The sequence below is a fragment of the Delphinus delphis genome, chromosome 8 (genome assembly GCF_949987515.2).
Source record: "Delphinus delphis chromosome 8, mDelDel1.2, whole genome shotgun sequence".
Classification (NCBI taxonomy): domain Eukaryota; kingdom Metazoa; phylum Chordata; class Mammalia; order Artiodactyla; family Delphinidae; genus Delphinus; species Delphinus delphis.
In genome coordinates, this window is record NC_082690.1 from 55,534,384 (window position 1) to 55,559,054 (window position 24,671).

Consider the following 24,671-nt stretch of genomic DNA (forward strand, 5'->3'; position numbering starts at 1 on the left):
TACCTGTCTAATTGTGGTTCCTTCTTTATATCTTTAGTTGTAGAAGATCTTTTCTGCTAGTCTTCAAGTAGTTCTCATCAATAGTTGCTCTGTAAATAGTGGCAATTTGGTGTGCCTGGGGGAGGAAGTGACCTCAGGATCTTCCTACTCTGACATCTTGGCACTTCCCTAGAAAAACAGCTTATGGAGAACTTTGCAGTGGAGAGATCTAGCTGACACCACCTGAATCTGCTGATCAATCTTAACTTCCCTAAGAGTGGGACCACCAGAAAATATGTGCTTCTTGAGATGCCCCGTTATGGAAAACAGAACCTGATTCTAACAAGTCTTTTAGAACTAACCTCCAGTTTACATGAAATACAGGAGGTAGAGGCTCAGGTTTAAGTGATGCCACAGGACATAAATGGATAAATTCAGAATATAGGTGAGTCTATAGAACAACTGAACTAGTTTAATCAAGAAGTCAATGGCATAAAGAAAAATAAAAACTTGGGGCAAGGGGGAGAAACTGTTCTAGATTATAAAAGTCTCAAAAGACATAACCATCAAATGCAGTGTGTGGACCTCGCCTGCATCCTGATTCTAAGGAGCCAACTATAAGAAATATATTTCTTTAGATATTAGGGAACTTTGAAAATGGTCTAAGAATCAGATGATATCAAGGAATTACTACTGTTGTTAGGTGTATTACTGGCACTGTGGCTATATAAGAAAATATTCATATATTTTATTTTATTTTATTTAAAAAAACAAACAAACCCAAAACCTTCAGATTCTTTTTTTGAATTTTATTTATTTATTTTATACAGCAGGTTATTAGTTATCTATTTTATACATATTAGTGTATACATGTCAATCCCAATCTCCCAATTCATCCCACGACCACCACCCCCACCCCACTTTCCCCACTTGATGTCCATACGTTTGTTCTCTACATCTGTGTCTCTATTTTTGCCTTGCAAACTGATTCATCTCTACCATTTTTCTAGATTCACGTATATGCATTAATATACGATATTTGTTTTTCTCTCTCTGACTTACTTCACTCTGTATGACAGACTATAGGTCCATCCACCTCTCTACAAATGACCCAATTTCGTTCCTTTTTATGGCTGAGTAATATTCCATTGTATATATGTACCACATCTTCTTTATCCATTCATCTGTCGATCAGCATTTAGGTTGCTTCCATGACCTGGCTATTGTAAATAGTGCTGCAATGAACATTGGGGTGCGTGTGTCTTTTTGAATTATGGTTTTCTCTGGGTATATGCCCAATAGTGGGATTGCTGGGTCATAAGGTAATTCTATTTTTAGTTTTTTAAGGAACCTCCATACTGTTCTCCATAGTGGCTATATCAATTTACATTCCCACTAGCAGTGCAAGAGAGTTCCCTTTTCTCCACAGTCTCTCCAGCATTTGTTTGTAGATTTTCTGATGATGCCCATTCTAACCAGTGTGAGGTGATACCTCATTGTAGTTTTGATTTGCATTTCTCTAATAATTAGTGATGTTGAGCACCTTTCATGTGTTTGTTGGCAATCTGTATGTCTTCTTTGGAGAAAGTTTAGGTCTTCTGCTCATTTTTTGATTGGGTTGTTTGTTTTTTTAATATTGAGCTGCATGAACTGTTTATATATTTTGGAGATTAATCCTTTATCCATTGATTCGTTTGCAAATATTTTCTCCCATTCTGAGGGTTTTCTTTTCGTCTTGTTTATAGTTTCCTTTGCTGTGTAAAAGCTTTTAAGTTTCATTAGGTCTCATTTGTTTATTTTTGTTTTTGTTTCCATTACTCTTGGAGGTGGATCAAGAAAGAGCTTGCTGTGATTTATGACAGTGTTCTTCCTATGTTTTCCTCTAAGAGTTTTATAGTGTCCAGTCTTACATTTAGGTCTTTAATCCATTTTGAGTTTATTATTGTGTATGGTGTTAGGGAGTGTTCTAATTTCATTCTTTTACATGTAGCTGTCCAGTTTTCCCAGCACCACTTATTGAAGAGACTGTCTTTTCTCTATTATATATCCTTGCCTCCCTTGTCATAGATTAGTTGAACATATGTGTGTGGGTTTATCTCTGGGCTTTCTATCCTGTTCCATTGATCTATATTTCTGTTTTTGTGCCAGTACCATATTGTCTTGATCACTGTAGTTTTGTAGTATAGTCTGAAGTCAGGGAGTCTGATTCTGCCAGCTCCGTTTTTTTCCCTCAGGATTGCTTTGGCTATTTGGGGTCTTTTGTGTTTCTATAAAAATTTTAAGATTTTTTGTTCTAGTTCTGTAAAAAATGCCATTGGTAATTTCATAGGGATTGCTTGAATCTGTAGACTGCTTTGGGTAGTATAGTCATTTTCACAATATTGATTCTTCCAATCCAAGAACATGGTATATCTCTTCATTGGTGTGTCATCTTTGATTTCTTTCATCAGTGTCTTACAGTCTTCTGAGTACAGGTCTTTTACCTCCTTAGGTAGGTTTATTCCTAGATATTTTATTCTTTTTGTTGCAATAGTGAATGGGATTGTTTCCTTAATTTCTCTTTCTGATCTTTCGTTGTTAGTGGATAGGAATGGAAGAGATTTCTCTGCATTAATTTTGTATTCTGCAACTTTACCAAATTCATTGATTAGCTCTAGTAGTTTTCTGGTGGCATCTTTAGGATTCTCTATGTGTAGTATCATGTCATCTGCAAACAGTGATAGTTTTATTTCTTCTTTTCCAATTTGGATTCCTTTTATTTCTTTTTCTTCTCTGATTGCCATGGCTAGGACTTCCAAAACTTTGTTGAATAATAGTGGTGAGAGTGGACATCCTTGTCTGGTTGCTGATCTTAGAGGAAATGCGTTCAGTTTTTCACTATGGAGAATGATGTTTGCTGTGGGTTTGTCATATATGGCCTTTGTTATGTTGAGGTATGTTCCCTCTATGCCCACTTTCTGGAGAGTTTTTATCATAAATGGGTGTTGAATTTTGTCAAAAGCTTTTTCTGCATCTATTGAGATGACCATATGGTTTTTATTCTTCAATGTGTTAATATGGTATATCACATTGGTTGATTTGCATATACTGAAGAATCCTTGCATACCTGGGACAAATTGCACTTGGTTATGGTGTATGATCCTTTTAATGTGTTGATGGATTCTGTTTGCTAGTATTTTGTTGAGGAGTTTTGCATCTATATTCATCAGTGATATTGGTCTGTAATTTTCTTTTTTTGTAGTATCTTTGTCTGGTTTGGGTACCAGAGTGATGCTGGCCTTATAGACTGAATTTGGGAGTGTTCCTTCTTCTGCAATTTTTTGGAAGAGTTTGAGAAGGATGGGTGTTAGCTCTTCTCTAAATGTTTGATAGAATTCACCTGTGAAGCCATCTGGTCCTGGACTTTCGTTTGTTGGAAGATTTTTAATCAGTTTCAATTTCAGTGCTTGTGATTGGTCTGTTCATATTTCTATTTCTTCCTGGTTCAGTCTTGTAAGGTTATACCTTTCTAAGGATTTGTCCATTCCCTCCAAGTTGTCCAGTTTTTTGGCATAGACTTGCTTGTAGTAGTCTCTTACGATGCTTTGTATTTCTGTGGTGTCCATTTTAACTTCTCCTTTTTCATTCCTGATTTTATTGATTTCAGTCCTCTCCCTCTTCTCCTTGATGAGTCTGGCTAAAGGTTTATCAATTTTGTTTATCTTCTCAAAGAACCAGCTCTTAGTTTTATTGATTTTTGATATTGTTTTGTTTCTATTTCATTTATTTCTGCTCTGATTGTTATGATTTCTTTCCTTCTACTAAGTTTGGGTTTTGTTTGTTCTTCTTTCTCTAATTCCATTAGGTGTAAGGTTAGATTGTTTATTTGAGATTTTCCTTGTTTCTTGAGGTAGGATTGTATTGCTATAAACTTCCCTCTTAGAATTGCTTTTGCTGCATCCCATAGGTTTTGGATCATTGTGTTTTCATTGTCTTTTATTTCTACGTATTTTTTAATTTCCTCTTTGATTCCTTCAGTGATCTCTTGGTTATTTAGTAACGTATTGTTTAGCCTCCACATGCTTGTGTTTTTTACGGGTTTTTTTCCCCTGTAATTGATTTCTAATCTCATAATGTTGTGGTCAGAAAAGATGCTTGATATGATTTCAGTTTTCTTAAATTTACTGAGGCTTGATTTGTGACCCAAGATGTGATCTATCCTGGAGAATGTTCTGTGCGCACTTGAGAAGAAAGTGTAATCTGCTGTTTTCGGATGGAATGTCCTATAAATATCAATTAAATCTATCTGGTCTATTGTGTCATTTAAAGCTTGTGTTTCCTTATTAATTTTCTGTCTGGATGATCGATTCATTGGTGTAAGTGAGGTGTTAAAGTCCCCCACTATTATTGTGTTACTGTCGATTTCCTCTTTTATGGCTGTTAGCATTTGCCTTATATATCGAGGGTGCATATATATTTGTAATTGTTATATCTTCTTCTTGGATTGATCCCTTGATTATTATATAGTGTCCCTTCTTGTCTCTTGTAACATTCTTTTTTTACAGTCTATTTTATCTGATATGACTATTGCTACTTCAAATTCCTTTTGATTTCCATTTGCATGGAATATCTTTTTTCATCCCCTCACTTTCAGTCTGTATGTGTCCTTAGGTCTGAAGTGGGTCTCTTGTAGGCAGCATATATATGGGTCTTGTTTTTGTAGCCATTGAGTGAGCCTGTGTCTTTTGGTAGGAACTTTTAATCCATTCATGTTTAAGGTAATTATCGACATGTATGTTCCTATTACCATTTTCTTAATTGTTGTGGGTTTGTTTTTGTAGGTCCTTTTCTTTTCTTGTGTTTCCCACTTAGAGAAGGTCCTTTAGCATTTGTTGCAGAGCTGGTTTGGTGGTGCTGAATTCTCTTAGCTTTTGCTTGTCTGTAAAGCTTTTGCTTTCTCCATCGAATCTGAATGAGATCCTTGCCGGGTAGAGTAGTCTTGGCTGTAGGTTCTTCCCTTTCATCACCTTAAGTGTGTCCTGCCACTCCCTTCTGGCTTGTAGAGTTTCTGCTGAGAAATCAGCTGTTAACCTTATGGGAGTTCCCTTGTATGTTATTTGTTGTTTTTCCCTTGTTGCTTTTTTTTTTTTTTAATTTAATTTTGGCTGTATTGGGTCTTCACTGCTATGCGTGGGCTTTCTCTTGTTGTGGTGAGTGGGGGCTACTCTTCGTTGTGGTGCATGGGCTTCTCATTGTGGTGGCTTCTCTTGTTGTGGAGCATGGGCTCTAGGCATGCGGGCTTCAGTAGTTGTAGCACACAGGCTCGGTGGTTGTGGCTCATGGGCTCTAGAGTGCAGGCTCAGTAGTTGTGGTGCACAGGCTTAGTTGCTCCATGGCATGTGGGATCTTCCCAGACCAGGGCTCTAACCCGTGTCCCCCGCATTGGCAGGTGGACTCTTAACCATTGGGCCACCAGGGAAGTCCTCGCTTGTTGCTTTTAATAATTTTTCTTCGTCTTTAATTTTTGTCAATTTTATTACTATGTGTCTTGGCATGTTTCTCCTTGGTTTTATCCTGCCTGGGACTCTCTACGCTTCCTGGACTTCAGTGGCTATTTCCTCTCCCATGTTAGGGACGTTTTCGACTATAATCTCTTCAAATATTTTCTCTGGTCCTTTCTCTCTCTCTTCTCCTTCTGGGACCCCTATAATGTGAATGTTGGTGTGTTTAATGTTGTCCCAGCTCTCTCTTAGGCTGTCTTCATTTCTTTTCATTCTTTTTTCTTTATTCTGTTCTGTGGCAGTGAATTCCACCATTCTGTCTTCCAGGTCACTTATCCATTCTATGCCTCAGTTATTCTGCTATTGGTTCCTTTTAGTGCATTTTTCTTTTTAGTTATTGTATTGTTCATCTCTGTTTGTTCTTTAAGTCTTCTAGGTGTTTTTTCTTTAATTCTTCTAGGTCTTTGTTAAACATTTCTTTCATCTTCTCAATCTTTGCCTCCATTCTTTTTCTGAGGTCCTGGATCATTTTCACTATCATTATTCTGAATTCTTTTTCTGGAAGGTTGCCTATCTCCACTTCATTTAGTTGTTTTTCTAGGGTTTTATCTTGTTCCTTCATCTGGTACATAGTCCTCTGCCTTTTCATTTTGTCTGTCTTTCTGTGAATGTGGTTTTCATTTCACAGTCTACAGGATTGTAGTTCTTCTTTCTTCCACTCTCTGCCCTCTGGTGGATGAGGCTATCTAAGAAGTTTGTGCAAGCTTCCTGATGGGAGAGACTTGTGGTGGGTAGAGCTGGGTGTTACTCTGGTGGGCAGAGCTCAGTAAAACTTTAATCCACTTGTCTACTGATGGGTGGGGCTGAATTTCCTCCCTGTTGGTTGTTTAGCCTGAGGTGACCTAGCACTGGAGCCCACAGGCTCTTTGGTGGCACTAATGGCAGACTCCTGGAGGGCTCACACCAAGGAGTACCTCCCAGCACTTCTGTTGACAGTGTCCTTCCCCGGTGAGCCACAGCCACCCCCCGCCTCTTCAGGAGTCCCTCCAACACTAGGAGGTAGGTCTGGTTCAGTCTCCTCTGGGATCACTGCTCCTTCCCCCTGGGTCCTCATGTGCACATTACTTTGTGTGTGCCCTCCCCGAGTGGAGTCTCTATTTGCCCCTGTCCTGTCGAAGTCCTTCAGTCAAATCCTGCTAACCTTCAACGTCTGATTCTCTGGGAATTCCTCCTCCCATTGCCGGACTCCCAGGTTGGGAAGCCTGATGTGGGGCTCAGAACCCTCACTCCAGTGGGTGGACTTCTGTGGCATAATTGTTCTCCAGTTTGTGAGTCACCCACCCAGCGGTTATGGGATTTGATTTTATTGTGATTGTGCCCCTCCTACCTTCTCCCTGTGGCTTCTCCTTTGTCTTTGAATGTGTGGTGTCTATTTTAGTGAGTTCCAGTGTCTTCCTGTCAATGATTGTTCAGCAGTTAGTTGTGATTCTGTGCTCTCACAAGAGGAAGTGAGCACATGTCCTTCTACTCTGCCATCTTAAACCAATCCTTTCATATATTTTAGAGATGTGAAATGACGTATCTAGAGAAGAAATAACGTGAGGACTAGGATTTTTTTTTAAAGTAATTAATTAATTAATTTGGCTGCGTCGGGTCTTAGCTGTGGCACACAGGCTCTTCGTTGCAGTGTGCAAGCTCTCTAGTTGAGACATGCGGGCTCTCTAGTTGTGGCACACAGACTCTCTAGTTGTGGCACACAGACTCTCTAGTTGTGGCACATGGGCTCCAGAGCACGTGGGCTCAGTTGTTGCAGCACGCAGGCTCTCTAGTTGTTGTGCATGGACTCTAGAGCGCACAGGCTTATTTGCCCTACGGCATGTGGGATCTTAGTTCCCCAACCAGGGATCGAACTCACACCGCCTGCATTGGAAGGCAGATTCTTAACCACTGGACCACCAGGGAAGTCCCGAGGGCTGGGATTTGCTTTAAAATACTTCCACAGAAAAAGGAGAAAGATAGATAAAGCAAGTGTGGCAAAATCCTAACAATTGTTGAATCTGAATGATGGGTATTTTTTATAATATTCTTTCCAATTTTATTTGTTTGAAATTTTTTGTATTAAGAAAAGGTAGTGGGAACAGGCAAAATACAAATCTTCTGGATGATAATTCAGCCTAACCCCGAAAGTCAATGGAGAAAATAAATGGGAAAAGTTTTTGTCATACAGACTAACTTGCTGTTCTTTAGTTGTCAGCTCACACTATGTGGGAAAACAACCTGATGTCAGTGATCACACCTTGGATGATGTGATCATGGCCAAAGGAAGGGCTGTTGGTGGATGTAACAGTTCTTTCTCTCTCACGTCTCTTTTTTTGCTAACACCTGAAGTGGCACCTCAGCACAGCCAAGCAGAGTACAGAGCAGTTTGCAATGTTCTTTTGCATCCAAAAACTGCTAATCACACTCAGTGCCTTTGCTGATTCACTGAGGAATAACTTTTAGTCCTGTAAGTAGATCTCAAGATTGAAATCGGAACTTGGAAGAGTTTAGCAAGCATGTTGCCGATATCCCACTTTTCCTGACATTTCCTCCATGCCTGCCCTGTTTGAGTAAGAGTGCTGGGTGAAGGAAGAAGAAATTTTTTTTTTTTTTTGATGAAGGATTACAAAACTCAGGGATGCAAATTCAGCCAAGTGTATGGCCCCTCTCCATTCCAGAACCTGGGACAGGCAGACATCACAAATTGATCACAGATTTCTTTTTCTCTGGGCTCTGCTTGCCATACTACTCCAGGTAGCACCATATTGATGAAATTGTTACCAAACCAAACTTGGGTCCACTCGTCTGCACGCAGTAAAGCCAATCTACTGACACCAGGTTGTAGTGAAGGAAAGGGCAGCATTTATTGCAGAGGCCAAGCAAGGAGTCCAGGCAACCAGTGCTTAAAAGACCCAAACTCCCCAATGGCTTTCAGGGAAAGATTGTTTTTTTTAACATCTCTATTGGAGTATAATTGCTTTACAATGTTGTGTTAGTTTCTGCTGTATAACAAAGTGAATCAGCTATACATATACATATATCCCCATATCTCCTCCCTCTTGTGTTGAGGGAAAGATTTTTAAAGACAGGGTGAGGGAAGAGAGCTGTGGGGTGTATGATCAGCTCGTGGACATTCTTCTGATTGGTTGGTGGTAAGGTAATTGGGAATCAACATCATCAACGTTTTGGTTCCAACTGGTCTGGGGTGTACATGCTTGTGTGTCAGCATCCAGTTAACTTCTTCCACCTGGTGGGGATTTCAGTATCTGCAAAACAGCTCAAAGGATGTGGCTCAGAATATTATCTATAGCCCTTTAGGAGGAACTAAAAGGAATTAAAAGTCCTTGACTTTGTTTAATGGCTAAACTATTATTATTTTTTCTTACTTGACTGTTTTCCTTTCTTTCTGCATTTTGTCACTCTGATTAAATTTCTTCTTTGAAACTTAGGGAAGGAGGCTAAAGTTTTTCTATGGATAAGAGGCAGGGAGAGGATGTCTGGGGGGATGGGGTGGTCCTGTTCTGGGAAGGCCACGTAGGGTCCTGCTTGGCTACAAAATAACTCCTACTCAAAAACATCTTCAGACTAGATTATAAAGCATTTGCTTAGCTGTATTTTTTACCTTTTACAAACAAGAAGAAAAATACTTTGACTAGAAACTCAAGGAATTTAGATTAGATTGGATTTGAGGAAGAGCCTCATGTGAGGAGGTTGAAATCTGTGAATAATTACTTAGAAATATTTAGATATTTTTCTTAAAAGACCTATTAAAGCTGGGCAGATTCTTTTTTTTCTTTTTTTTTTTTTTAATTTGGCCACATGACATTGCTTGTGGGATCCCTGACCAGGGATAAGGTGTGTACCCTCGGCAGTGAAAGTGCAGAGTCCTAACCACTGGACCACCAGGGAATTCCATATTTTTAAAAAAATTCTGGGCAGATTCTTATTGTCTGGAGTGGTCTAGGACTAATGAGGTTGAGCACCATCTTTTGGCCTATGTCAGGACATCTGGCATTTTTGCCTGCCCAGCATCCCTTTTCCCTCCTCCTTATAATAGAATACTCTTTACTTTGAGGAAATCTGTCTGTTTGCATAGGTCTGCCCCTTCTCTTCTACATGGGGTGAGCAGGCTTAGCCAGTCAGATTACCCCATTTCCTTGAACACAGAAGTTAATACATGGATGGGCACATAACTCTAGCTGGGCCCATTAAATTCTAGCCATTTTTCAGCCAGATCTTTTGGAGAAAAAGCATTAAGTTGATAAAGTGGCTGGCTGTGAAGCTTGGGTTGCTGCTGGCTACAATGCCCTTCACATGGAGAGAGCCAACAAAACCGAAATGCTGGAAACAGTTGAAAAGAAAGTCGTCCTTAAACCATTTGACCCTTTGGTTCTAACTGTGCTAGAAGCAAGATTAACTCCTGGATAATTTAAATATGAGCAAATTGTCTTTTTTTTCTCCCTTAGTTTGAATTGGGTTAGTGTCATTTCCAGGGAAAGTCTTAATTGGCATGGCATGTGAGATGCTTCATTCATTCCATTAACATTTATTAAGGTGTTGCAGTCACTTTGACACCCTGGAGATACAGGAAAAAAAAAAAAAAGACAATCATTATTTCAAGGTGTCTACAGTTAAAGAGACAGTTATGATACAGTACTAATATAATAGATGACACTTACATAGTGCTTAATATGTTCCGAGCACTATTCTAAACATTTTATATATACTAACTTATTTAATTCTTACAGCAACCCTTTGATATAGGTTCTGTTACTTTTTCCATTTTAGAGATAGAGAAAATCAGGCCCAGAGAGGTTAAGGAAATTGCCAAAGTTTACCCACTTCAGAAATAGAAGAGCTGCAATTCAAACCCAACTAGCTTGGCGTTTAACCACAACATTCTAGAGCTTCATTATACCTAAAGGTCAATGTTGGAGTTATCCTGGAGAATAATCAATAATAATGGCCACCATTCACTGAATGCTTCTTATGTGCCCAGCCCTGTGCTAGGTGCATTCCTGCCTTAACACATTAAATATTTTCAAGAATTTAATGCAACGATTATTGATTGTATAGTTGAGGGAACTGAGGCTCAGAGAGGTTAAGTGGCTTGCCCAGATCACACAGCTAACAAATGGCAAAGCATAAATTTGGATCCAGACATGTCTGCTTCCAAAGGCTTTCGTCTTTCTGTCATGTTTCTCTAAGGACCATACCTTCTAGCTTTTCCCCTAGAGGTGTGGCATGTCTAGGATGCTTATGCCTGGCTGCTAGTGACTGGGAAATGGAGCCAACAGTGGGAGTCCTTTAATGCCAGAGAGTGTGGCATATTTTGTTCGCAGAAGTGCTCTTGGAATTTGTGTATACCTTGCAACCTGATAGTCCTGAGAATATATCTGCTGTAGTGGAGGGAGATTAAGAAATTCATCGGAAGTGTCTCTTCGGGAGAATAAAAAGGATGTTATTTGTTTATTTTTGTGGCTGCCATTCAAGTGTTGAAGGAGTAACTTGCTTTTGTTCTGTTTTTTGCCTTCAGACCAGATCTGTGAATAAGAAGGCTCTTGGATAAGGTATGTGTCAAGTATACTGAGGACAAAGTGCACATTTAATTAGAAAATCAGGGTATAAATGGCAGTATTTGGAGTGGGGGAGATTTCTGTAATCCCCAACAGGCATTTTTATCTAATAAAATCACACCCAATACAGGAGAAGCTCTTAAGGTACCCCCACGTAACCAACTCACAGGATTAACTCATGCTCTCCATTCCTCCTGGAAAACTTATCAACAAAGGCATCCTGTGTGCTTCTGTGCCCAAACATTTACTGAGTGCTTAACAAGATTTTTATATAGATTAACTCATTAAATCCTTACAATGCCACCATTTTACAGGTGAGAAAAATATAGCCTGAGGAAGTTAAATAACTCAGCACCAATTAGATGCTTACCAGGAGTCAGTGATGTTTGCTAGCAAACCAATTTTTGCCAGGCACACATGGTATAATTTAATTAAATAAAGTGTAAATCTGTGAAATATGAGTGTAAAGAGAGATTGAGCTATTATTTCTATGAAAACTAAATTGAATGTTTTGGAAAGGCTTGATAATGTCTGATTCACTTTGGTGTACAACAGAAACTAATGCAGCATTGTGAAGCAATTATACTCCAATAAAGATGTATTAACAAAAAAAGGTTGCTGTTGAATTAGGTATGAGCAAGACCACTGCTCTTTCCTGTCTCTATGACTGGGCCTGCTGCTGCTAATTAGAAGTTCTTTTCTATGTTTTCCTCCCTCAAATGCTTCCTCCAGATCGATCTCCTCTGAGAAGCCGTCTGAGGTAGCCTGAGTTGTACCAGTTCTGTGACTCAGCAGCAAGTTGCTCAATCTCTCTGACCCTTAGAGTCTGTATCTGTGAGACAGAGATAATAATATCTACCTTGCAGGATTGTTGTAGAAATTAAGTGGGGTTATCTGGGCCATAGTAAGTACTCAACAAATGGCAAAAGTTATGGTATGCTTGTTGTTTTTCTGGGGGCTATGGAAACAGATGAATGAGATAGTCCCTGGCTCCAGAAGCTGAAGATGAGCACAGGACTCTGCCTGCTTTTGGCTCCACTTGCCCTTTAGTGAGCTGAAGCAGATTTTCACAAATGTAAATGGAAACTTTTCTAGATGTTTTTAGACACTGACACCATTATGTCATCCAAGTTCTTAGTTAGCATTTGAGTAACTCATCCTGAAGGCCTGGAATGCATCAGCACAGAGATCATCTTATATTTAGTCACTAAATGATTTGTCCTGAAGCCTAAAGGGGCCGTTGGAATGCCTTCAAGAGGAACAGGTTCCAAATCACGGAGGCCACATGGAGGAGGCTCTGGGATTTCTTCAAGTTGGGTTCAAATCATGGCTCTTTGACCTCAGGAAACTTACACAATAACTCTGAGTATCAATTTCTTCATCAGAAAAATGGGGGTAATGATTCTCATTTCATAGGTGGTAACAAGAAACAGATGAGATAAAGTGTCAAGTGTTCAGCACAGTACTTGGCATATAGTCAATACCTAATAAATGTTAGTTTCTAACAAGTGAATATGAGTAGGTAGGAATGTTGTGGGCACACAGCTAACCTATGAGCTGAGGAATTGCAAGTAGGCCTTTGTTCAACACTTCCTTTGTGCTATCATCACAAAGACTCTAGTCTGGATAGCCCATTGGTCTGACCCTGCACACGGTCTCCTCTTAGTCTTCCAGTGGAAATGACTAATACTCAAATTCTTATTCCATTATTTAACTTGCAGAGTTGTCTTGAGTGAGGCAATCAGCCTCTGGGAGCCTCAGTTTGTTTATAACATGCAGATACAAGTGCCTACCTTGCAAGAATTATGAAAGGAATAGAAATAATGAAAAGCATGTAAGAGTGCTGACACAGGTACTCAATGAACTGTGGCTAGTTATAGTACAGTGGGACGCCTTTATCTAACTAGAAGTTGGTCAATTGATCAAAAAAGTTGATTAAAGCAGGGAATCTTAGGACTTCCCTGGTGGCGCAGTGGTTAAGAATCCACCTGCCAATGCAGGAGACACAGGTTTGAGCCCCGGTCCGGGAAGATGCTACATGCTGAGGAGCAACTAAGCCTGTGTGCCACAACTACTGAGCCTGTGCTCTGGACCCCACGAGCCACAACTACTGAGCCTACATGCCACAACTACTGAAGCCCATGCACCTAGAGCCCGTGCTCCACAACAAGAGAAGCCACTGCAACGAGAAGCCCGTGCACCACAACGAAGAGTAGCTCCTGCTCGCCGCAACTAGAGAAAGCCTGAGTGCAGCAACAAAGACCCAACACAGCCAATAAATTAATTAATTAATAAAAAAAAGCAGGGAATCATAAAAAAAAAGATACAATCTTTCCTTCCCTCACCATGTCCTCCTAGTACCACTGAGATCATCAAACCTGTTAACTTCATCCCTAATGGTGGCTCCCATCCCCATTCCTGGCTCGTATGACAGACATGAGTCATCTACCTACAAAGGCTAGAAATTCTGCTCCAGGCATAAAGTTTGGTTTGCAACCTTGCAGATTTTCCTGCTCAGAGACCAGATAAATGACCACAGGCCAGAGCAGGATGAGAAAAGGGTGGGAGTGGCATTTACCATGGACCACAGAAGAGGAAGATGTGGAGAGATCTGAAATGGGGGGAGGTGGTTCGGGAGGTTTGAAGGGAGGAGGAACCATGAAGTAGGAACTGCTTCAGTGACCAGCTGTCCCTCATGCTGCTGTCTGGAGTGGACCATGCTCGGCCTACAGAATTGGGCTGCCCCCGAGTATCTCATTTGGAAAGAGTTCTTTTGCCCTGGAGGGCTTGGCAAGCTTTCCTTCCCCATCTGACCTTTCACATGTTAGCAACGTTGACTCTTGTCAGCCTCAGAACATAGGGAGAGGGGATATGGCCTCCTGGAGGGGTTATGATGTCCTGAAAGGAAATCCTAACCCTGCTGTCAAAGTGGGAATAGACAGAACCAGTTTAAGCTGACCTCTGTGTTGGGATGATGGTGGAACACCCCACATTTTTATGCATATTACAAATTGCAAACTCTGTGGGTTTAGGGTTCTGTGTTTCTAAGTCAAATTGGAGGCTACTCCCACTCTGAACTGGGAGCCATATAGTCAAGGCAAAATCCACCTGCCACAGGTGATGCTCATATTATAATCAAATGCACACTTCTGATTTAGTTCTTGCAACTTATAATTAGACCTTGTCAGAAGAAAAAAAGAAAAAAGAAACTTGAAAGCAGCTGTGTTTTGGTGCTATTCACATCTGTGACTGACCTAGTTTTTAAAAATTAAAAATGTGCCATTTATTTGTCACATCTTTGCACCTTGCTCACACTCCTATAGGATGAGCATTGAGAAGTGTTTTCTGAGCTGTGAGCATATGGAGGAGGAAGGGCATTGTGGCTGAGGGCATTGACCAGCTCTCAAGCAAAATTCCAGAGGCATAGCTCTTCCTGAGATTTACCTTCACATGTTGAAAGGAAGATGGCAAAGTAGAGCTCTACAAATAGATGAGTTTTAGAGGTAAATAAGAGGGGATGTTGTTTATGCTGTGTTCTCAATGTTTTTGCGACCACTGGCCTAATGTAAAAGTGAGCTATAGAGCTGAAACCTTAATCATCAATCCTCCCATCCCATCTCTGGGTACAGAGGGTCTGGTTGCCAGGATATTCCCCAAAGCTTGCAGGAACGTTGGTGGTTTATTCTAAAGAAACAGAATGAATTAGGACTATCCTCTGTGTCTGGGTTTTATTTATTTATTTTATTTTTATTTTTGGCTGCATCGGATCTTAGTTGTGGCTCATGGGATATTCGTTGAGGCATGAGGGATCATTTGTTGCAGCACGCTGCCTTCTCTCTAGTTGTGGCGTGTGGGTTTTCTCTTCTCTAGTTGTGGCGCACAGGCTCCAGGGCACGTGGACTCTGTAGTTTGCGGCAGGCGGGCTCTCTAGTTGAGGCGCGTGAGCTCAGTAGTTGTGGCACACGGGTTTAGTTGCCCCACGGCATGTGGGATCTTAGTTCCCTGACCAGGGATCGAACCCGCGTCCCCTGCATTGTAAGGTGGATTCTTTACCACTGGCCCACCAGGAAAGTCCCTGTGTCTGGATTTTAGACTTTCCAAGTATAATGGCTGGTTCTCTGCCTGCTCATTATAAAACAAAACTTTCAGCCTCCCAACCACCCTCCCATGCAGAAGTCACAGGAAGCTCTCCTCTCTCCTCATTCTCAAGCATGTATAAACAATCAATGATGACTAGGCATAAAGGACAAGATAAACTAACAGATAAAATAATAATACTGAAGGAAGCAGAGATAACTCAGGGGAACAGACCAAAACATGAAATAAACATTTAAAAGAATCATCTAATTAGTATCCTCATAGAAGATGGTGCAGCCACAAAATAAGAACAGTTTGGTATTAAAAAGGAAAATGTCAGAGTGCAAAATCAGGGCTTTCCCAAAGTTGACAATAATCCTAACAATTTATATGACCTAACCGATAATTATGTGTGAGGCAGAAAGAAACTTTTCTAAACTATCAGCTACAGAGAATGAATTTTGATCAACCATAGAGACAAGACTGAGTTATCTTTCTATTCTCCCTATTGAAAATTATAAGATCATTGTCCTATGAAGAGGTTATCAAAAAAGTAAACAGTTAAAAGCTGTAGGGGAAAAAGTGTATGGAGGTGTGTCAGCTTTTTAAAACTTGTAATTTGTTGTAATTTCTTTTCTCTACATAAAAATTTACTGTCAGATATAATTTTGTATTCATAATTTAATATTCTTTTCTTAAAGAGACCTCCCTCTTCCCACCTCCACACACCGCCACCAATTTTCTAACTTTCAGGCCCCACGAAGCCTGGATGTGCCCCTGGCAGTGCATTGCTTGCAGATAGAACAGAGAAGATGGCAAACAAACTGCAGAATGATATACACCATAAGATTTCAATTCAAATACCTTTCAAATACCCAACTCTCACTATCTATTGATTATAGCTACACATGCAGGTAGTAAAAGTGTGAAAACATAGACTAGGAGGTACACATCTAAGTTATGAGAATGGTTGCTTTGGAGTATGGGGTGCTCTGTTTTCACTTATTTTCTGAAGCAAAAATGAAAAAGTGTTAACATGTATTTATTTTGAATGGTGGATATGTGGATGTTATTTTATTCTCGGTGATTTTCTCTTTCATTTTAAATTGTAGTCAGATTCCCTCAGAATTTGGAAGGCATTGTCAATAGTCTTCTGGTATCCAGGTCGTCCTTTGCAGTTGACCTGATTTTCCCTTCTTTTTCCTTGTGGTCCTACTATTTCACAACAATCTGTTTAAGTATGGACTTTGAGTCCCTCATGCTAAACTTTTGTGAACTTTCCAACTTGAGGACTCATGTCCTTCAGCTCCAAGTATTTCTTTTCTATTAGTTCTCTGTCAGTTTTGTCCTTGCCATTTCTGTTCTCTTTCTGGATCTCTTGTTAGTCAAATGTTAGACTTCGTATTTTTGTCTCACATTTTGTACAGGTTTTTACCCCCATCTTTTTTTTTTTTTTTTTTTTTTTGCGGTACGCGGGCCTCTCACTGTTGTGGCCTCTCCCATTGAGGAGCACAGGCTCCGGACGCGCAGGCTCAGCGGCCATGGCTCACGGGCCCAGCCGCTCCGCAGCATGTGGGATCTTCCCGGACCGGGGCACGAACTCGTGTCCCCTACATCGGCAGGCGGACTCTCAACCACTGTGCCACCAGGGAAGCCTCCCCGCCCCCCATCTTTATGGGAGATTTCTTTTCCATCTTACAACTCTTTTGTTAAAAATTTTGGCATTTATATTTTTAATTTCCAATATTTTTTCCTTTTCATAACATCCTGTTTTTATTTTGTAAATGCTCTGTTTTCTATGAGGATACTAATTAAATGGTTTGAATTATAACAGTTTCTTTTTTGTGTTGTTTTGCAGTTGGGATAATTTAAACACACATACTAATGTGGATTTTTCTTTAAAGAGTTAAAGGGTAGTGAGAGTTTACCTGTTATAAAATTGTTCAAATCTTGCAATATAGATACAGAAACATTTAAGGATTCTAAAATATATTTTCAAAACTTGGACGAGAAACCTGGCACAAACAAAATGAAGAGAGTTTATTCAAAAAGTTGATGAAACTCTAATGTATCATTTTTTCCTAATATATCATTTTTAACTGAAATTTGGAAAGATGTTTTTAAAAGTTTCAGTAAAATAAATGAGAAATGAGTCCTGATTTGAATGTGTATACAACTTCATATAGACTATGGTATAATATATACTTGGTCTTTGTCACCAGTTCCTGGCACAGAGCTCCTAAAACCATGGGAGTTTCCTGAGTGATAGGATTAGCTTTTGTTGTTCATTAGGAGCCCCTTTCAACCACACTTCAGTTTATACTAATGAGATGACTCAGAATGAGGTTCCTAAATGGCTTTAGAATAGAGGCTGGTCAGCTGAAACAGCAACCAGCAACAGCAATTTCATTTCCACTTTCATCCCCACTCTCTGACTTCCTGGATAGTGATGGGGACTGGAGTTGGGTTATAAAAACTCTTAAACTACAAGATTGAGAGAGCTTCTGAATTGGTGAACACATCATGTTTCTGGAGGGTGGCAAAGCCTGACTCCCTGGGCACAGAGGTTCCTATGTACCAGACCTCGATCTATGTACTATTCATTTGTATCCTCATCTGGCTATTCATTTGTATCCTTTATAATAAACTGTAAAAGAAAGTGTAGCACTTTTCTGAGTTCTATGTATCATTCTAGTGAATTATCAAACCTGAGCAGGGGATTGTGGTAACCCCTGAATTTGTAATCTTCTGGGAAAAAATGTGGGTAGCATGGGCACACAATTAGAAGCCAGAAGACAGGGGAACTCATTCATGTGGTCTTACAGTCAGCTCTGGAGGCACTGAGCAGAGTGGAGAAGTGTGGAAAGTGGATCTGGAGAACAAACAAGAAATCTGACACATCCCTTGCCTAGAAGTTATGCTCTTTAATGCAGTAACCTCGTCTATCTTATACTTCATTATGCCCTAGTGCCTAGAACAGACCTGATGCATAGCAATAACAGCTAACATTCACTGGGTGTTTACTATATCCTGAGTACATCTATTGGACTTTACATGTATTAAATTATTATTATTTTTTTTTTTAAAACAAAACCTACCAAATCACAAGTAGGGGATGATTTTCTTTTTCTTTTATAAATTTATTTATTTATTTTATTTTTGGCTGCGTTGGGTCTTCATTGCCGCTGGTGCACTTTATTTAGTTGTGGCGAGCAGGGACTACTCTTCGTTGCGGTGCTCGGGCTTCTCATTGAAGTGGCTTCTCTTGTTGCGGAGCATGGGCTCTAGGCATGTGGACTTCAGTTACTGTGGCTCGTGGGCTCTAGAGCGCAGGCTCAGTAGTTGTGGTGCATGGGCTTAGTTGCTCTGTGGCATGTGGGATCTTCCCAGACCAGGGCTCAACCTATGTCCCCTGCATTAGCAGGCGGATTCTTAACCACTGCGCCACGAGGGACGCCTATATTAAATTACTTAGTTTTCATGTCAACTGTATTAGTTATTTCTATTAGGTATTATTATCACCATTTTCTAGGTGATAAAACTGAGGCACACAGAAGGCTAGATTTTACATATTTGTACTCCAACCCAGGACACTTGACTCTGTGACCGTCACTACTTTTTTTTTTTTAATTTAATAATATACTTGATTTAACCCAATATAACCTAAATATTTTCACTTTAACGTGTAATAAAATAAAAGGCATTAATATGATTTTTTTTTGGTTTTGTTTTTTCTTCCCCCCCCTTTTTTTAACATCTTTATTAGAGTATAATTGCTTTACAATGGTTGTTAGTTTCTGCTGTATAACAAAGTGAATCAGCTATACGTATACATATATCCCCATATCCCCTCCCTCTTGTGTCTCCCTCCCACCCTCCCTATCCCACCCCTCTAGGTGGTCACGAAGCACCGAGTTATTCCCCCTGTGCTATGCAGCTGCTTCCCACTAGCTATTTTACATTTGGTAGTGTATATATGTCCACGCTACTTTCTCACTTCGTCCCAGCTTACCCTTCCCCCTCCTCGTGTCCTCAAGTCCATTCTCTACGTCCGTGTCTATATTCCTGTCCTGCCCCTAGGTTCTTCAGAACCAATTGTTTTGTTTTTTTTTTTACATTCCATATATACGTGTTAGCATATGGTGTTTGTTTTTCTCTTGCTGACTTCACTCTGTATGACAGGCTCTAGGTCCATCCACCTCACTACAAATAACTCAATTCCATTTCTTTTTATGGCTGAGTAATATTCCATTGTATATATGTGCCACATCTTCTTTATCCATTCATCTGTCAATGGACACTTAGGTTGCTTCCATGTCCTGGCTATTGTAAATAGTGCTGCAATGAACATTGAGGTGCATGTGTCTTTTTGAATTATGGTTTTCTCAGGGTATATGCCTAGTAGTGGGATTGCTGGGTCATATGGTAGTTCTATTTTTAGTTTTTTGAGGAAGCTCCTTACTGTTCTCCATAGTGGCTGTATCAATTTACATTCCCACCAGCAGTGCAAGAGGGTTCCCTCTTCTCCTCACCCTCTCCAGCATTTATTGTTTGTAGATTTTTTGATGATGGCCATTCTGACCAGTGTGAGGTGATACCTCATTGTAGTTTTGATTTGCATTTCTCTAATGATTAGTGATGTTGAGCATCCTTTCATGTGTTTGTGGGCAGCCTGTATGTCTTCTTTGGAGAAATGTCTGTTTACCTCTTCTGCCCATTTTTGGTTTGGGTTGTTTGTTTTTTTGATATTAAGCTGCATGAGCAGCTTTTATATTTTGGAGATTAATCCTTTGTCAGTTGCTTCATTTGCAAATATTTTCTCCCATTCTGAGGGTTGTCATTTGGTCTTGTTTATGGTTTCCTTTGCTGTGCAAAAGCTTTTAAGTTACATTAGGTCCCATTTGTTTATATTTGTTTTTATTTCCCTTTCTCTAGGAGGTGGGTCAAAAAGGATCTTGCTGTGATTTATGTCATAGAGTGTTTTGCCTATGTTTTCCTCTAAGAGTTTTATAGTGTCTGGTCTTACATTTAGTTCTATAATCCATTTTGAGTTTATTATTGTGTATGGTGTTAGGGAGTACTCTAATTTCATTTACATGTAGCTGTCCAGTTTTCCCAGCACCACTTGTTGAAGAGGCTGACTTTTCTCCATTTTATATTCTTGCCTCCTTTATCAAAGATAAGGTGACCATATGTATGTGGGTTTACCTCTGGGCTTTCTATTCTGTTCCATTGATCTATATTTCTATTTTTGTGCAAGCGCCATACTGTCTTGATTACTGTAGCTTTGTAGTATAGTCTGAAGTCAGGGTGTCTGACTCCTCCAACTCCATTTTTCTTAAGATTGCTTTGGCTATTCAGGGTCTTTTGTGTTTCCATACAAATTGTGCAATTTTTTGTTCTAGTTCTATGAAAAATGCCATTGGTAGTTTGATAAGGATTACATTGAATCTGTAGTTTGTTTTGGGTAGTATAGTCATTTTCACAATCTTGATTCTTCCAATCCAAGAACATGATATATCTCTCCATCTGTTTGTATCATCTTTAATTTCTTTCATCAGTGTCTTACAGTTTTCGGCATAAGGTCTTTTGTCTCCTTAGGTAGGTTTATTCCTAGGTATTTTATTCTTCTTGTTGCAGTGGTAAATGGGAGTGTTTCATTAATTTCTCTTTCAGATTTTTCATCATTCGTGTATACGAATGCAAGAGATTTCTGTGCATTAATTTTGTATCCTGCTATCTTACCAAATTCATTGATTAGCTCTAGTAGTTTTCTGGTATCATAATTAGGATTCCCTGTGTATAGTATCATGTCATCTGCAAACAGTGACAGTTTTACTTCATCTTTTCAGATTTGGATTCTTTTATTTCTTTTTCTTTTCTGATTGCTGTGGCTAACACTTCCAAAACTATGTTGAATAATAGTGGTGAGAGTGGGCAACCTTGTCTTGTTCCTGATCTTATTGGAAATGGTTTCAGTTTTTCAGCATTGAGAATGATGTTGGCTGTGGGTTTGTCATATATGGCCTTTATTATGTTGAGGTAGGTTCCCTCTGTTCCTACTTTCTGGAGAGTTTTTATCAGAAATGGGTGTTGAATTTTGTCGAAAGTTTTTTCTGCATCTATTGAGAAGATCATATGGTTTTTATTCTTCAATTTGTTAATATGGTTTATCACATTGATTGATTTGTGTATATTGAAGAATCCTTGCATTCCTGAGATAAATGCCACTTGATCATGGTGTATGATCCTTTTGATGTGCTGTTGGATTCTGTTTGCTACTATTTTGTTGAGGATTTTTGCATCTATATTCATCAGTGATATTGACCTGTAGTTTTCTTTCTTTGTGACATCTTTGTCTGGTTTTGGTATCAGGACGATGGTGGCCTCATAGAATGAGTTTGGGAGTGTTCATCCCTCTGCTGTATTTTGGAAGAGTTTGAGAAGGATGGGTGTTAGCTCTTCTCTAAATGTTTGATAGAATTGGCCTGTGAAGCCATCTGTCCTAGGCTTTTGTTTGTTGGAAGATTTTTTTTTTTTTTTTTTTTTTTTTTTTGCGGTATGCGGGCCTCTCACTGTTGTGGCCTCTCCCATTGCGGAACACAGGCTCCGGACACGCAGGCCCAGCGGCCATGGCTCATGGGCCCAGCCGCTCCGCAGCATGTGGGATCTTCCCGGACCGGGGCACGAACCCGTGTCCCCTGCATCGGCAGGCGGACTCTCAACCACTGCGCCACCAGGGAAGCCCCTGTTGGAAGATTTTTAATGACAGTCTCAATTTCAGTGCTTGTGATTGGTCTGTTTATATTTTCTATTTCTCTTGGTTTAGTCAGAAGGTTATGCTTTTCTAAGAATTTTTCCATTTCTTGCAGGTCGTCCATTTTATTGGCATACAGTTACTTTTAGTAATCTCTCATGACCGTTTGTATTTCTGCAGTATCAGTTGTTACTTCTCTTTTTTCATTTGGAATTCTGTTGATCTGAGTCTTTTCCCTTTTTTTCTTGTTGAGCCTGGCTAATTGTTCATCAATTTTTTTGTCTTCTGAAAGAACCAGCTTTTAGTTTTATTGATCTTTGCTATTGTTTCCTTCATTTCTTTTTCATTTATTTCTGATCTCGTCTTTATGATTTCTTTCCTTCTGCTAACTTTAGGTTTTATTTTGTTCTTCTTCCTCTAATTGCTTTGGGTGTAAGTTTATGTTGTTTATGTGAGATGTTTCTTGTTTCTTGAGGTAGGATTGTATTGCTATAAACTTCCCTCTTAGAACTGCTTTTGCTGCATCCCATAGGTTTTGGGTCATCATGTTTTCACTGTCATTTGTTTCTAGGTTTTTTTGATTTCCTCTGTGATCTTTTGGTTGTTTCATAGTGTATTCTTTAGCCTCCATGTGTTTGTAATTTTTGCAGTTTTTTTTCCTATAATTGATAATAGTCTCATAGTGTATTGGTAGAAAAGATACTTGATATGATTTCAGTTTTCTTAAATTTACCAAAGCTTGATTTGTGACCCAAGATAAGATCTATCCTGGAGAATGTTCCATGAGCACTTAAGAAGAAAGTGTATTCTGTTGTTTTTGGATACAATGTCTTATAAATATGAATTAAGCCCATGTTGTTTAATGTGTCATTTAAAGCTTGTGTTTCCTTATTTATTTTCATCTTGGATGATCTGTCCATGGGTGAAAGTGGGGTGTTAAAGTACCCTACTATTTTTGTGTTACTGTCGATTTCCCCTTTTATGGCTGGTAACATTTGCCTTAGGTATTGAGGTGCTCCTATGTTGGGTGCATAAATATTTATAATTGTTATATCTTCTTCTTGGATCGATCCCTTGATCATTATGTAGTGTCCTTCTTTATCTCTTGGAATAGTCTTTATTTTGTTTTTATTTATTTATAAATTTATTTATTTTATTTATTTATTATTTTTGGCTCTGCTAGGTGTTCGTTGCTGTGTGCGGGCTTTCTCTAGTTTCCGTGAGCTGGGGCTACTCTTCGTTGCGGTGCATGGGCTTCTCATTGCAGTTGCTTCTCTTGCTGTGGAGCACAGACTCTAGGCACAAGGGCTCAGTAATTGTCCTCATGGGCTCTAGAATGCAGGCTCAGTAGTTGTGGCACATGGGCTTAGTTGCTCTGCGGCATGTGGGATCTTCCTGGACCAGGGCTTGTACCCATGTACCCTGCATTGGCAGGTGGATTCGTAACCGCTGCACCAGCAGGGAAGTCCAATAGTCTTTATTTTACAGTCTATTTTGTCTCATATGAGAATTGCTACTTGAGCTTTCTTTTGATTTCCATTTGCAGGGAATATCTTTTTCCATCCTCTCACTTTCAGTCTGTATGTGTCCCTAGGTCTGAAGTGGGTCTGTTATAGACAGCATATATATGGGTCTTGTTTTTGTATCCATTCAGCCCGTCTTTTGGTTGGAGCATTTAATCCATTTACACTTAAGGTAATTATCGATATGTATGTTCCTATTACCATTTTCTTAATTGTTTTGGGTTTGTTATTGTAGGTCTTTTCCTTCTCTTGTGTTTCCTGCCTAAAGAAGTTCCTTTAGCATTTGTTGTAAAGCTGGTTTGGTGGTGCTGAATTCCCTTAGCTTTTGCTTGTCTGTAAAGGTTTTAATTTCTCTGTTGAATCTGAATGACATCTTTGCTGGGTAGAGTAATCTTGGTTGTAAATTTTTCTCTTTCATCACTTCATATATGTCCTGCCACACCCTTCTGGCTTGCAGATTTTCTGCTGAAAATTCACCTGTTAACCTTATGGGGATTCTCTTGTATGTTATTTGTTGCTTTTCCCTTGCTGCTTTTAATATTTTTTCTTTGTATTTAATGTTTGATAGTTTGATTAATATGTGCCTTGGATTTATCCTGTGTGGGTTCTTTGCACTTCCTGGGCTTGATTAACTATTTCCTTTCCCATATTAGGGAAGTTTTCAGCTATAATCTCTTCAAATATTTTCTCAGTCCCTTTCATTTTCTCTTCTTCTTCTGGAACCCCTATAATTTGAATTTTGGTGCGTTTAATGTCCCAGAGGTCTCTGAGACTGTCCTCAATTCTTTTCATTCTTTTTTCTTTATTCTGCTCTGCTGTAGTTATTTCTACTATTTTATCTTCCAGGTCACTTAGCCGTTCTTCTGCCTCAGTTATTCTGCTATTGATTCCTTCTAGAGAATTTTTAATTTCATTTATTGTGTTGTTCATCATTGTTTGCTCTTTAGTTCTTCTAGGTCCTTGTTAAACATTTTTTGTATTTTTTCCATTCTATTTCCAAGATTTTGGATCATCTTTACTATCATTACTGTTATTATTATCATTATAATTATTCAATTGCCTGAATTCTTTTTCAGGTAGACTGCCTATTTACTCTTCATTTGTTTGGTCTGGTGGGTTTTCACCTTGCTCCTTCATCTGCTGTGTGTTTCTCTGTCTTCTCATTTTGCTTAACTTACTGTGTCTGGGGTCTGCTTTTCACAGGCTGCAGGTTCATAGTTCCTGTTGTTTTTGGTGTCTG

The 24,671-nt window shown here is 39.4% G+C and overlaps 1 long non-coding RNA gene across 2 annotated transcripts in view; it reads left to right on the forward strand.

Moving 5' to 3' along the window:
* Positions 1 to 24,671, forward strand: part of LOC132429050 (uncharacterized) — an 81,672-nt gene that overhangs the window by 46,503 nt on the left and 10,498 nt on the right. For both annotated transcript variants that reach the window (XR_009520275.1, XR_009520274.1), the window contains exon 6: positions 11,035 to 11,068. This is a non-coding gene — a long non-coding RNA (uncharacterized lncRNA). The remainder of the gene's footprint in view (positions 1 to 11,034; positions 11,069 to 24,671) is intronic.